At 34.3% G+C, this 15,310-nt stretch overlaps 1 protein-coding gene across 3 annotated transcripts in view; it reads right to left on the bottom strand.

Moving 5' to 3' along the window:
• The window catches only part of LOC150103970 (putative G protein-coupled receptor AH9.1), a 215,985-nt gene that overhangs the window by 24,302 nt on the left and 176,373 nt on the right, over window positions 1-15,310 (bottom strand). For all 3 annotated transcript variants that reach the window (XM_090396717.1, XM_090396718.1, XM_090396719.1), the window contains one exon: window positions 290-443. The gene's annotated coding sequence lies outside the window, so the exon portion shown is untranslated. The remainder of the gene's footprint in view (window positions 1-289; window positions 444-15,310) is intronic.

Here is a 15,310-nt window from a genome sequence, read left to right as displayed (position 1 = left end):
TAAAATTCCTAATAGTTGAAACGTGAATATATTTTGAATTACTTTTAATTAAACTCCATTTTTCAATTTTAAATATTTTATTATGAAAATAATATTCTTATAGTTCATTAGTTAATTCTCTCGGTTCAGTACCAATCGAAATCAATGATTTGAACGGATTCACAAAAAATTTAGAGTATGAAAAATAAATATGAATAGCAAACTTGTGTGTGTGTGTGTGTGTGTGTATATATATATATATACTAGGAAAATAATTAGGAATAATATTCAAAGTTAAAATTCAACTCACCTTAATAAAGTTATCTGAAAGCTTGAAAAAATAATTATTCACATTTTGCATGATTTCAGTCGATCATATATCAATTAAACAGTGGACTTCATGCTTGGAAATTATTGATTTCATGGCTCTCAGACTACCATTTTGCAAGTAATACGTAAACAGCCTATGTAATGACAAAAACAATTGATTTAGATACTAACTTCCATAATCAAAGAAAGACATAATTGATAGAAAGGGGGATAGTAAATCCCTTTATGTTTTTATAGCCGGGTACGAAACTCGGATCGAAATCCATAGAGTTTCATGCCGAAAAAACTATCGGCAAGCCCAAGTGTAAATGATCACTTGGGTAGTACAACACCAGGGCAGCTCCATGCAAAGGTGGAGCAAGCCCGTCACTAACTTTAATATTCTCTCATAATGTAAAACCCAACTCCTAAGAGATGCATATACAGTATATTGTTTTACATTATGAGAAGAGGTCACTACCCAGACCGGTTTCAACCTTTTTTTAAGATCTCATCAGTGAGTAGGTAGACCTGGAATATCAAGGTTTTAAGTGAACACGAACTTACATACCTCTACTATCGAATTGCCGAAGTGGTGTACTCCTATATTTATTCTTAATTTAATAAGCCGAAAGGCTATTTTACCGGCGAACATGTTAATATTAACATGTTCGCCGGTAAAATAGCCTTTCGGCTTATTAAATTAGTAAAGACATAATTGCTTAGAATCTTAGAATCATTTGGTAAATATAATAAAATTTAAATACCTTTTATAATTTTAAAATAATTTGAATTTTCTTTTGTTGTTTATGACTCCATAATTTAAACATAAAGGGAATATTACTAAAACACCCTTTTCAAAATATGTATCATTTGAAATTTCAAAATCAATTAATATAAAGTTTGCTTTTCTTTGCTGGATAGAAAGTGTATTTGAGACGTCTTCCAGATGGTATTAAAAATATTATTCTTTCTGATTGATGTATAATGCAAAGAGTCTTCTGAGTTGGTAAGGATGACTTCTAGATGAAATTCTGTATGAAAAGCATCCACGGCTTCTTATCGCCGTCTTCCAAAGGCTAGAAATGCATTCCACTCAAGAGAGTTCGCTCTCTCTCCTATTAATCTGATCGATTTACAGCACTTCGCACTTAGCAAAGCTTACAGAAGAATGCAGTTTCTGCACAGTTGAGATTCACCTAAACACAGTTTTTATGAATACCAATAAAATATCAAACGTAATTTTCTAGTTATTAATTTGCTAATGTTACCATTAGCAAATTAATAACTAATAATATACAGTATATAAAAAAGTAGCATACTAAAAAGTATGCTACTTTTTTTAAATCAGAAAAACCGTTAAAAATGAGGTAAATGTTTCAGTATTTATTTTTATTCATATTATTGTAGAGATACAGATATATTTTGCTAACTTCATTGTCGGAAAAGATCGAATTTTCTGTCTGCGGTTTTTCCATCTCCAGTGATTCATGGCTTCTTTAATAATACCATTAAAGAAACCGAAGCCTATCATCTCAGATAATTGTAGAACGGTATATAGTCTGTGTATATAAGTGAGAACAACTACGATTGAGAAAAACATATTCCACAGTCATAGATTAATCGGAAAGCCTGCTCTAAACAGTCTTTCCGTTTTATCTTACTCAGCCCAGGTACCTGTATCAAAATATACGATGAGTTTACAATCTTTCGTGTGTGGGACCTCATGAAATCGTTAATTGGTTTAAAGCCTTTGCTATTTCGTTTGCTTCAGATGTGTAATGAGGAGGTAAATTGTAGCACCTGTAGTAGTAATTATAGTAACTGCGTGTTTTCTTAAGGTACTTGTCCATTTTGTGTGCAAAAAAAGTGAAACCTAAATGTCCAGGAGAAAATCACTTCCACCACGGTATCAAACAGGCTAATGCAGAAAAGCACTTACAAATTTTTTCTGTGGTCTCAGACGTGAGACAAATACTTCTTCCTTTCACATATTAGGCCTAGTGGCCTATTGCGGTGCTATTTAGCTCTTCTAAACCGTACCCATCCTGAGGATAAGGTGACTAGCCCTATGCCTCCCAGTGTGTCCTATGTCTGTAGATGCGTGTGTTCATGGGGCCGGTTTGCCTGCTTGCTGGAGGAAAAACCGCAGATAAACTGGGGAGAAAAACCCTGCTGTTCACGCCGAAGACATGCTAACTTGGTTATGTCTGCTAAAGATCCTTAAGCTCCTCCCGTCGGCGACGGGAATCGAACCCAGGACACTTCTTTCCCAGGTTGCGAAGAGCATAGCCACTCGGCTAACCTCATGGACGTGAGACAAATACGAGTAATATAACTTTTACAAAATATTTCAGAACTCCAGTTAGCAGAGTGGTGGTGGACATGGTGATGTGATTTCACATCTGTTGGTGAAAGTCAGCTACTACCTAAAAATATTCACGAACATATATGCCCTCTAGCGGGATTCATATTCACATCTTATTGGTTGGAGAGCGGGTTCGGTACGATTATCCACTCGCCTAAATAGGCTGGTAATCGTTAATTATTTTTTGTATTATGAAATCACAGAAGCAGAGTAATCCAGTCCTTAAAGTCCTTATAAGGACTGGCTTAAACGGGCGAAGCAAGAATGCTTTTTATATTCTCTGTTATCTGTAGAGGACAGTGTAGGGATAGGGTGTTATTTAGCTATTAAAGCTCTGATCATGGCAGGAGGGTAACAGCAATAGCCGATCCTCAGTTAGGACTTCATTATCTACAGCATTGCTTTCCATTACCCTCCAAGGGTATTAATCACCGCATCTCACGATCGATTCTCCTCCTACTCATAGTAATCCAGCGAGTCAGTAACTACTCTTATTAACAAGAATCATTAGAACGAAAAAGGTGTCTGCTTTAATTTCGATGCTAAGTAGAATTCATCTTATGTTCATTCATCAGTATGTTGAATTCATCATTATGTTAACTTCATCCAACCATGGATGAAATTAACATAATGAAAACAGTTGTTTGATGTTTGATTGACAATATTGTTTTAATTGTTAAGAATGTATAAATACTTTCTGCAATTCCAGGATATAATAACAGCCCTATTCGTCCTTCACGAATGAGATTATTTACTTCCCGCTCAACTCTAAATCCCAATTCCCCATAACGCCTTGTTTAACTGCAAATTTGATAGCACAGGCCTAAAACAAAACTTTAATCATATTCACTGATTAGTTCAAATCAAAATTTCTAGCTTCTCATTCAGCTCGCTCATTCAGCTAGTAATTGCAATTACTGGCTGAGTGAGCAAACACAAAAACAAAAATCATTAACGTACGTATTAAAAGCAGACTTCGTAAATACCAACTGCAAATCTGCTGGACCCAGTATTTAACCGTTCATATTTCAACTCTCTAGTAATCACATTTATGATACATAAATATGATTACTCTTATCCTCAACTATCTCAATTATCTTTAAACAGAAAACGGAACAAATAAAAAGGAAATATTTGTATCCCAAAACTCATTACCTCTAATCGCAACTTCGAGACAGCCAATTCAGATCTGAGTAATGGTACAAACACTCATCTTTCCATTCTTTAATGATTCAGGCCATTAACGGAGTTCCATCAATATATGGACATCTGTGCATCTTTGCCAGTTTGGCATCTGTAACTACTTTTCCCATGTAAATGCTATGGAGGAAACCTGTACCAGTGTTGTATTTGAATGCCTCCGTACTTTTAAAATATAAGACGTATGTCCTGTAACTAAAAGTTAACATTAACATTTGTTAATCTTCATACTCGGATAATTCATGTGAACATTATTAAAACCCAATTTTTAATATTTGTAGAAAATTGTGTAGATCTTCATAAGGACTGGCTTAAAGGGGCGAAGCAAGAATGCTTTTAATCTTCCCCGTTATCTGTAGAGAACAGTGTTGGGATAAGATGTTATTGAGCTATTAAAGCTCTGATCATGGCAAGAGGATAACAGCAATAACTGAGCCTCAGTTAGAACTTCATTGGCTACAGCATTGCCATCCATTACCCTCCAAGGGTATTAATCACCGCATCTCATTCCTAAATTGTGCAGATGTTTTCATTTGAATATTTTTATAGTTCAAAAATATAAATAAAATTGAGATGTGTTGTAGATATAAGTTAATTGGTTGATTTCATTTAGATTAAATTTATTATATAGCATTCATAATGAATTTTATAAAAGACCAACAGCGGTGTTAAAGGTTATATTTTCTTTAATTCAAAAAAATTAATTGCAGCTATATTGAGAGTGTATTAGTTTAGCATAGAAAAAAGTGTGTACATGAGATATTAATATGTCACAAATAGCAGCCTACTTTCCTTCTTAAGGTGACGTTGCAGGGGAAAATGGAAGTTTCTTTAAAGAGGAAAATTCTATTCCAGTCTGACTCCCTGGACAATTTTAGGATGATATTTCTATTCGCAGTTTTCAAATCAATATTTCCTCCTAAGATGGGTGTCTTCTGAAGTTACGGAGACGTCAGCTCTTCTTACCAAATCTCACTTATCCAACAACAACAACTTTACTTATGAGATGTTTTTCCTCTTGAAAAATAGGCAAACAGGCCAGCAGAACACAGAATTCACAGACAATAATACCCTAGTCTCATAGGCGTAGTTACTTTGGGTTTCACTGTGATGTAAAATTTATTGGATGAAATGTTTTTCTATGATTTTCTGTCCTGATATTTACCATCCATTTTCACTTTTAGAATGAAGTCGGTTCTCTCAACCGACTAACGTCCTTGAAGAGAACTTTATTAACGCCCAGGATTTCAGGCATGTAAGAACACATCTGTAACCGACACTTCCTATCTTGAGTTGTCGTACTATAATAAAATCCGTCTTATTGCATTATTATAGACAGCGGTTAAACCGATCTTTGTAATCTGGTAATCTCTTAATTTAAATACATGTTATTTATTCAGAAACGTGTTTATTTTCAGGAAGAATATATCGACGTTTCTGTAGTAAAGAACCGATTTTTTCATCTTTGATATCCCTTCTTTATGTTAGGTGAGAATTAACACTTGATTTTTTCGACCAGAGGGTGTCATGTTTAGTGAATACGTCAAGATTGTAATGCATTTATTACTCGATTTTACCCCAGATATTAATAGCATACTTTGTAACAGTTGTAACAGTTCCCTAGAGTATTTTTGTTTTTATTGTTGCTACTTCATTTTAAATTTCTTTTTTATTTCTTACTTCGATGAAAGAGAGAGAAAAAGGGAATTTTTTTTCCTACTCAGTGAATGTAGCATGCTTTTTATAGCCTCAAGTTATATGAAAGAAGACTTACAAGAAGGGACAGTATATTGCGTTAAATCTGAAAACAGCAAGATAGTACACAAGTGAATTCATTCGTATCCTTCAGATGATAGGACAAGACAGTTTTACAGCTAGATGAATACAACCTCATCAGAGGGTGTGAAAGAACTTCATTTGGATAAGAAGAAGAAATCGATTTTTGCTAACTTCGCTTCACGAAATCAGAACTTGATTTAGTATTTAATATACTAGTTTGTTTGACATCCTCTAACTTCTATGTATTTCCCCCTAAACTTTAAATTATAACTTTATAGCGGGTTTTGACGGAACGAGGTAATAAAGCTATACAATGTGCAGTTTTATCGATTACTATGTGTCATGTTTGTATTAATTTATATTTCATATACTTAGCAAATGTAATTTTTTTCCCGAAATTTTCATAAATATTACTCAATGCCTTATTCCATCCCTCGACATATCCATTTCTACACTTTAAATATGAGTAAATCTTTACGTGCAATGGCGAACAGGAAGTACTAAATAAACATGTATTGCGCATCTGGGAAATGTGTTTCATAAATAACGTCATTGTTAGGTCTCTGTTAAACGACGCCCATAGGAATAATTATCAACAGTTCGTCTTTCAGCAGTATAATTATAACATCACTACATATAACTGCTTTGAATTTATTTAACCTATCTCTGGAAATACGAGACTTTATTTCAAAGCGTTATTCCTATCGTTCATAGGTTCAAACAGAATAGAGTAGCGATTCCGGAGTGCAATTTTTCAAAGAAGTATATTTCACAGAAATTATCATCTAACAAAATAACTTATAAACAAAAATAATTAATGTGATGCCTCGTTAATTTTTAAAAGTAAGCACTGTAGATTGTATGAGAGGCAAATTCTAAGAGGAAAACTTCTCTGATGGAAAACGGAAAATTACCTCAGAAGAAAACAGTAGAATAATACTACCATTACGTAAATATTTATACTGAATGATAAATCTAGATGTACTTATAAAGCATGAACTGAATTATGCAGTCCTGCAGAGTGCTTCGCTTGCAATGTAAATATCGGCATCATAAAAGGAAGTACCATTAAGTATGTAAGCCGAAAAAGCGTTAAATGAAATCCAAAGATTCGTTTTCATTACTAAAATGGGTCGTTGTATTATAGAAGCTGTGGATGTGTTGACGCAAACAGTATCTATTTATAGGTAACACAGGTTCTTAATTCAAATGGAATCTCTCTTTAAAGAGGCTGACAAATTCTTTTTATGATCATATATTAATATATTATTATGATACTCATGGATAAGTACAGGGTTTTAGTATTAAAAGCCTGCCAGAATATATGAAACAAGCACTGAAATAATCATTAAGATAGAAAATGAACAGAGAAGATGATGTATAAAAAATGAAATATATATACTAGGAACAAAAATGCGTAAATATACAGATCGCTCCGTTAAAGAAAATAGACCGTTCCCGAAGATGTCGAGTTACGTGACTGCAGTTTGCTGTATAAATCACGCAGACAGGCATCTAACGGTTTTAGGTTTTTTTTTTTTTTTTGGTGTGTGTGGGTGTGTTGCATTAGAATGGATGAAAAGCGTTACTTAATTGATTGTGAGTGTGGTATGATTGGTGCTAGTAATCGGCAAAAGTGTACCTATTGGTTTTTCACACATAACATTGTTTACGGTGTACCAGGACTGGTGTAAGAAACCAGATAACTTTAAACCAACGGAAGTCCAGTGGACGGAATCAGCTTGTTGGTATTCATTGGTTTTTTAGGGCCATAGCTGCTCAATAGCGTACATAAGCAGATGCGACTTCAATGAACAAGTGATCATTAGCACTGACGAACTGAAAAATACGAGGCTTTTCTGACAAGTTCTCGGCCACGAACATAGATGGCAAAAACTATCGGCAAGTTATTTTCTCTAAGTTAGTGTATCTGTCATAAGCATCCATTTGGAATTGCATGACATTCTATCAAGTAGTTTGTTTTATCCAGCTGTCTGAAGCAAAAGTCTTGCATGGATATCATCCAAGCAAGACTTTATTTTATCCCTTGAAATGGATAAAATTTAGTAACGTGCGGTTATAAAATTCTTTGTAACAGGTTTATCGCCAAAAGAAATTCACTCGAAGTTCATAAAAGTTTATGGGTACTCTTTTCCTTCGTTTTCGACAATTAAGAAATGGGCTGCCGAGTACGTAGCCGTACCAGTCTTGGAGCTGACCCACGTGAAGGACGTCCAAAAAGTGTAACACCAGAAAGTAATCATTGATCAAGTGCACGATATGTTATTGGATGACCGGCGAGTCAAAGTACGTGAAATTGCTGAGACTGTAGGCATTCCAAAATAACGTGTAGGATATATTTGCATGACGAATTGTAAATGAAAAAAGCTTTGCACAAGATGGATGCCGCGCTTGCTCACAGCATATAAAAAATGCACTCCCATGAAAATCGCTGAACAGTGCTGGGAGCGTTTTAACAAGAATAAAACTGATTTTGTGCGTCGATGTATTACTATGGTTGAGACTTCGATTCGCTTTTACACAAGAATCCAAACAACAGTTAAAACAGTGGACAGAAGCCGGTAGTTCAGCACCAAAGAAGACAAAATCGGTTCCATCAGCAGCAAAGGTCATGGCATCGGTGTTTTGGGATGATAAAGGAATTTTTTGTATTAATTATATTGAAAAGGGTAAAACAATAACAGGGGAATATTATTCCGATCTTTTAACCAGACTACACGAAAACATTCGTGAGAAAAGACCCGGTTTGCAGAAGAAAAAAAGCATGTTTCATCAGGACAATGCACCCGCCCACAAAGCTGTTTTGGCAATGGGAAAATTAAGGGATCTGCACTATGAATTGTTGGAACATGCACCCTATTCCCCAGATTTGGCTCCCTCTGACTTCTGTCTCTTCCCTCAACTAAACCTCTTCCTCGCTGGTTAGCGTTTATCTTCGGATCAAGAGGTAATTGCAGCTGTAGAGGGGATATTTTGTAGATCTTACTGAGAACCACTACGGGGAAGAGATAATGGCGCTGGAACATCGCTGGAATAAATGTATTAGTCTTAAGGGAGATTATTTTGAAAAATATAAATAACTTTGAAATTATAAATTCGTTTTTTCATTGTTAGACCTAGAAACCTTTCAGACCACTTTCATATGGTGCCTTGTGTGCCGAGTCTCACCAGGCTACTTGTTCTGTGTCATGTTGATGGTAGAACCAGAATATCGCGGCAACAACATGGGACCATGGATTCTTCCTGATGGGGAGCAAATACTCAGGCAGGCGGCACAGGTTGAATGGGGTTTGGGGGTGTTTTCTTCGCACGGGTTATGCTCCCTGATGCCAGTTGAATCTGCCTAAATTCTTCAGCATATCTTAGCATCATCGCTAGTCATGTTCACCTATTCATGGCTGCAGGTTACTCATGGTCAAATGGGTACTTCCAGCAAGACACTGCACTATGCCACAAAGCTTAACATGTTGAAGCTAGCGACTAGCATGTTGTTGTTCGCAGAACATGGCAACAAGTTAACTTTACTTCAATGGCTAACTTTGTCTCCAGACCTCAGCCCAATAGGAATGAGGTGTAACGAGCAGTTAGCAGCAGCAACGTGCTATAAACGAGTCTTCAACAATGGGATGATGCCTTTGTGACAGTGTGGACAAACATCTTAGACGAAAGTTTTAGACACTTAGTTGAATCAGTGCCACAGAATACAAGCTGTTCTTAAGGCAAAAGGTAAGTTCCACTCGTTATTAAATGCTGTTCCTAATAAAGTGACCACTCAGTGTACTTGAAAACTTTAAATGTATATTCAGAAATGTTATTCTAAATCCATAATTTACAATAATTATATTTTTAAACATATTTTATGGTATTAATAACATTTATACAAATTTACTATAAGTAATATAAAAATGTATTTCCTTGATCGAAATTCTATGCTAAGTTTCTTTTACTGCCATTTACTTGAGACAGTAAACTTAATTTTGCTTCCTACTTTTGCGACTTAAGCCACATACATGTGATTTAACATAATGGCATTTACAAACGATATCCATATTTACATGTTCCAGGGCGCAGGACATCTTTAGTTCCTAATCAAGTTTCATATATCATAATGCTGATATGAGATGCACTTTTAGAGTACTGTTAATATTGGTTAGGATTTGAACGATCCTGATGGTTGCATTTATCTTATTTTGCGAAATGAGAACTTCATATTATTTTCAGATCATAATACTATCCATTAATAGATATCATTTGTTGATACTGTCCTTTTCCTTCCTGCTAAATCGTGGTAAGAAATGAATTATATTTTGTCCATGCCTTTCAAATGAGGAAAGCTATATACTATTTGAGTCGTGATAGATGACTTTTTATCAGCTGTTCAAGATCTTATTCCTAAGATTAACTTTTGCAGTGAGTTCGATTCTCAAAGGCTATGAAACTATCGGGAATATTACTAAAATGTACCATAATAATTATTTATTGCGAAAAATAATCAATAGGATTGCATTGTACAACTCCATTTAATTAAGATCGAAATGGAAATCGTCAGTGTGAATTGGATGTACACCCTAATTTATTCAACTATGCAACGTGTAAACTTACGAAATGCGTTGCCCAAAACCCTTTGAATTATATTATCTATAGCATAACGTATTTATGACTTCTTACGTCATACACTGTGTACTTCATATCATCTTTCACATACAATTAGATAAACGATCCAGGTGTTGTAATAGATGTACTCGTGATTACGTATGGTGTATTACTTACTCCGTCTGCAATGGCTCAAGCAGGGATATATATCACATCATCAGAATAACTTAAACTATGACCACGTTAATGGTTCAAAATGTTGGTTGAATTCACCATTCATATGAAGGAAGAAAGAAATTCTAAATTCTTCGTGAACTCTTTCATGGACTGCCTTATGGCATTAAAAATGATTTACCTCCTCTATCTTTATTTTTTTTTTGAAACTGTCGTTGGAATTTACTGAATATTTGTCATTTTTTATTGAAAATCACTGCTAAATGCTTCAACTATGCTTCACCAGTAAACTCTGTCCAGCCAGATCCCAGAATTAGTTGTTTATGTCTTGTTCTTATAAGCGTTCAATCACTTAGCAAAATGCTTCTACAATGTCTTACCGTAAAACCCACTTGTGCTGGCTAATGGTATGGACCTGCTTGTCCATGAATTTTAATATCTAGTTACATTAGCTGCATGTCTAATACCGATAGCTATGCAATTATTCAGTATCGATCTACGTTCATATGATATTTGTGAGTGGAATTATACTCACGCATAAGATCCTAAAGTATTGACATATATAAATAATAAAATTAATGTGTTGTTCAGTATTAAATGTCACGTGATAAATCGAGACATCACACCCGTCCCCCCCCCCCCCACGCACAAAGATTAAAACTCTGCACACTGCAGTATACTTTAAATTGCTGAATTGTTTGTTAAATGAAACTAATCATAGATTAGGAAACGTTACCATTAATTAAACTACTACGGTTACCTATAACCTTTGTAAATGGTACTTAGAAAACGTGGGAAATGTTTTGTGTTTTCATTTCAGATCTGATTATTTCAGTTATTAAAGAATATTGCAACGTTATTTATATTTCATCGATAACATTGCCTTAAATAAGTATCCTGTTTCTTTTTGCATAAAATAACACATCGATGCTCAAGTGAAACCAATTATCTCATCATATTATAAATCCATTCGTTTGTAAATAATGTAATATAAAACGCGATGACTCAAAGTTGTTTTAGTTGTTGTTGCTGCTGTTTTTATATCAACAAAATTGTAATCTTTAAGGGTTTTAGTTTGATATTTTAGATATAAAAACAAAGTTTACAAATATACTATGACGGCTGTAAGGAGTTTTGTATTTTTATGGAGATTGGTGTATTTATTTTCTTTTCATTTGTTTATTGTTGCTCATGAGAAATAAAATATTCCAAAAACTAAAAAATATATACAACAGTTTCATGCGTATGTATTCATTCATACTGTTTTCTATCTGAGACCCATAATGTGCAGTAGAAAGATAAGATGGTGTGTTCTAATTTCTTCAATTTCGTACTTATTATCTGTACATATGTCTTCCAGGCCCGTTTTCTCACGTCATGGACGGGATACTAACTCTGGTATTTTCACCCAAAAAGGGCTCCGTTGAAACCAATTGAGCTACGGAGACTTTATGAATACACTAATGCATAGTAGTTCCTTTTTGCGAAAGGTGATAACTCCTATTGCTCATGAAGAATGACACGGGATCGAGCATCAGTTTTGGTACTCACAGTCATCAGACATTAATAAAAACATTCTTGTACTTTTTTCACAGTACTTTTTTAATTTGGAATATAACAAGAACATAAACGCCGATACAAATGTACGTGTTACTTTTATCCCTATTTACGCTGGAAAGGGACAATATCTAATAACTCATAACGTACACAATATGGCTCAGTTTACCCATAACTTAAATGTAATCTCATAGAGTTATAAAGTCGTATTTGGTGATATTATATCCCCGATAAAGATATTATATACCAGCTTGATTGAAATAGTGATTAGGACATCCACTCTGGAACCCACAGACTATGATTCCAGGTGGGCGTAGAAGATTTCATGCCTGGGACGGATGCTTATAAATATTTGTTTTTAGGTGAGAGATGAATTCATCACCAAGTTTGGGAACACTGCTGTAATTACTGGAAACCGAAGTTAGATTCTCTAATAACACGTGCGTTGTTAACAAACCTTTCGGTCAGATTCGCATTAAAAATACAAACAAAATAAAAACATACCATAGTAACCAGGTAAAATTAACACTGTCATTGAGTTAATAAAATTATCAATAATTTCTCAGCTATTACGTGCCTGGCTAAAGGAAGAGGTGTGGATTCCTATAATTAGAACATTTATTCTTTCCGGAAGGATTTCCACACAGTTTCAATTTACTGTAAGTGGCATATCACAAAGTAAAATCAGATTACATTATCCATTTAATTTGAAGAAATAAAATAATGTGGTAATTATTAAGGAAAATTCATTTTTCGAAAACTATGGGTCTTGAAATTCTAGATTATTTAGGTGGGTGTTTAGTTTCTCCAAGAAAATTAATGTTTTGATTGGAGTGTATCATATCTGTTAAATGTGTGTTTTCTGGTTGATTTGCACGTAGTTGAGATGAAAAAATCCTCTGCTTTGGAAGACAAAATATTTTCACCTCCAGGTTACCTTAAATCGAAATGGTCTTATCAAGAGAACTCTGGTTCCAACAGGTAATCTAATCCAAAAATCATCACTTCCATAAGATTTCAGACTAAAGCACTATGCCGTATTTTATCTAGATCGCTATGGTGGTTGAAAATCAGGGAATTTTTATATTTTTCAGTAAATTGTATCTTGATTAATACCTATGAAAATAGCAGGATTCTAAAAGGCTACCATCAGAAAAGGGCATAGACCTGGATATGAGAATATACATACAGTTCCGGTGAGTAAGATAATAACCACCACTTTATCCGTCTCGTAGGAAATCAACAAAATGCATTCCTGTATCATACACATAGCAGCCACTTAATTACAAATCTTTATGCAGATGAACGTAAACTTTACTTAAGCAGCGTATATGCAAAATACTTGATCATGTTCGTTACCACGTGTTCTAGAAAACTATTTTTGAATGCTGCTGATCAGCGTGTCGGACAATTCATCGTGGGGAAAATTAATCTCACGAAAATTAATCACCAGAATATCCATCACGAGAAAATTCTTCGCACGAAAATTTGAAATCCTATTTCATGCCATTCCCATATATGAAAAAAAGAAACATTTTCTTGCGAAGAATTTTTCGATTCTTCGAAAGAAGGCCATTTCGATTATATTTAGTTCGTGAAATTTTTTATTCCGTATAAAGTTGTTAATATTCTTTCTTACTACAGGCTCTGTAGTTAGAATATTAATTGTTACAAAACTGGGATAGGATGGTGAGGGAGAAAGAGCATCATATTCAAGAATATTTAGGGATAACAGTTATATTTAACTAATATTCTTAGCTAACTATTCAGATATTCCTATTAACTATTCTATTAATAGTTTAGAATAATTATTAGGGAAAATAAAATATTTAAGAATAGTTAGGGAGAAAGGACACAATATTTAAGAATATTTATTATTCTAACCGTTCACTATTTTTCTGTTCTGCGCATTTAGACATCCATCCAGGTGTGATTTTTTATCTGAACTAATTCAGAATGTGACGTGTTCCAGTTATTGAATGCACGTGTATTTTGAAAATAACTGCACTTTTCCTGCATAGTAAAGGCATGTTGTACACTGGTATCGTTTGCAGAGCTAGTTTAAGATCATTGGTGCAATCGTGAGTAATTATATTAAAGAAAATGATAATAAAATTACGTGCTATGATAATGGTGTAAATCAGCATAAGTAAATATGCTGCTTCAAGACTAGTCTCCTTTTCTTCCAATACTAGTATTTTATGAAATTTTAAGAATCAAAGTTTCTAGAAATTTCTAGAAAACACTAAGAAATTTTAAATTTTACATTTGGCCTTTTTTACTGAAAACAAATATATAGATGGATGTTCTCAAAGTGAAATATGTAATTAATGACTTCCTTTGTGAACCGTTCAAAAGTAAACTGTTGTCAGAAATATCATGCCGTTAACAACCGACTCACCGCCTAACAACCTCAGAAGATATAGTATTAATAGACTCATCTTTAGACAAGGCGCAACAACACTTTGAAAAACTATGGCAAGCTGCAAAAAATATATATATTGACACTTAACTGAATCATTACAGAACACAAACAACCTTTAGAAAAAGTAGAAGACTTTCAATACTTAGGCTCAAATATAAATAATAATACTGTAAATGACATGATATTAAGAAAATATTAAGCTCTTAGTTAGCACAGGAATCAAAGAAATATATAGAAATCGCCCCTCTTTACCTTGGAAACAAAAATTAAGCATTTACAAACCAACCTATCATATCAGGCAATCTTGTTATATCGTGAAGAAACATGGAACGTTCCCACCTAAAAATCAATAAAAACATTCATAGCTTTAATAAAACCTGCATAAGACTGTTACTCGGTTACTCTTGGAAGGATCATATTCGTAATTCCACTAATCTAGAAGGGGGTGGGGGAAAACAAAATCCTTGATTGAAACCCAACGCAGACGTCAACTTGATTAGCTTGGATATTAACTGACACATCCTCCTTCTCCATAATTTGACATCTTAGTTTTATACGCACCCCCCCCCTCAAATGGACAAAGACGGAGAGGAAGACCAACTAAACAATTCTGGCAGTACAGCACAATACACACACTCTCTTTCTCTCTCTACGAGAAACAACTCAGCTGGCTCAAAACAGAGATGTCTAGAAAGCTATATATATATAATAATTAACTTTTTCTTACTTCTAATTATTCAGTTCGTTTCTCTATTTACAAATTGTAAATAAACCACGATGATGAACAATCGACTAGATAGCGTACCCTCTCCCACCAATGAGCTGTGGATTCTAAACTCGCAATAGGCATGGATGTTTGTAATTGTTGTTAGGTGAGAAATGAATTTCTTCGACTGAAAATACTG

The sequence above is a fragment of the Typopeltis vanoorti genome, chromosome 8, assembly GCF_054136105.1.
Source record: "Typopeltis vanoorti isolate ZY-2024b chromosome 8, IOZ_Tvanoo_1.0, whole genome shotgun sequence".
Lineage (NCBI taxonomy): Eukaryota > Metazoa > Arthropoda > Arachnida > Uropygi > Thelyphonidae > Typopeltis > Typopeltis vanoorti.
This window is presented reverse-complemented; position numbering and strand designations above follow the sequence as displayed.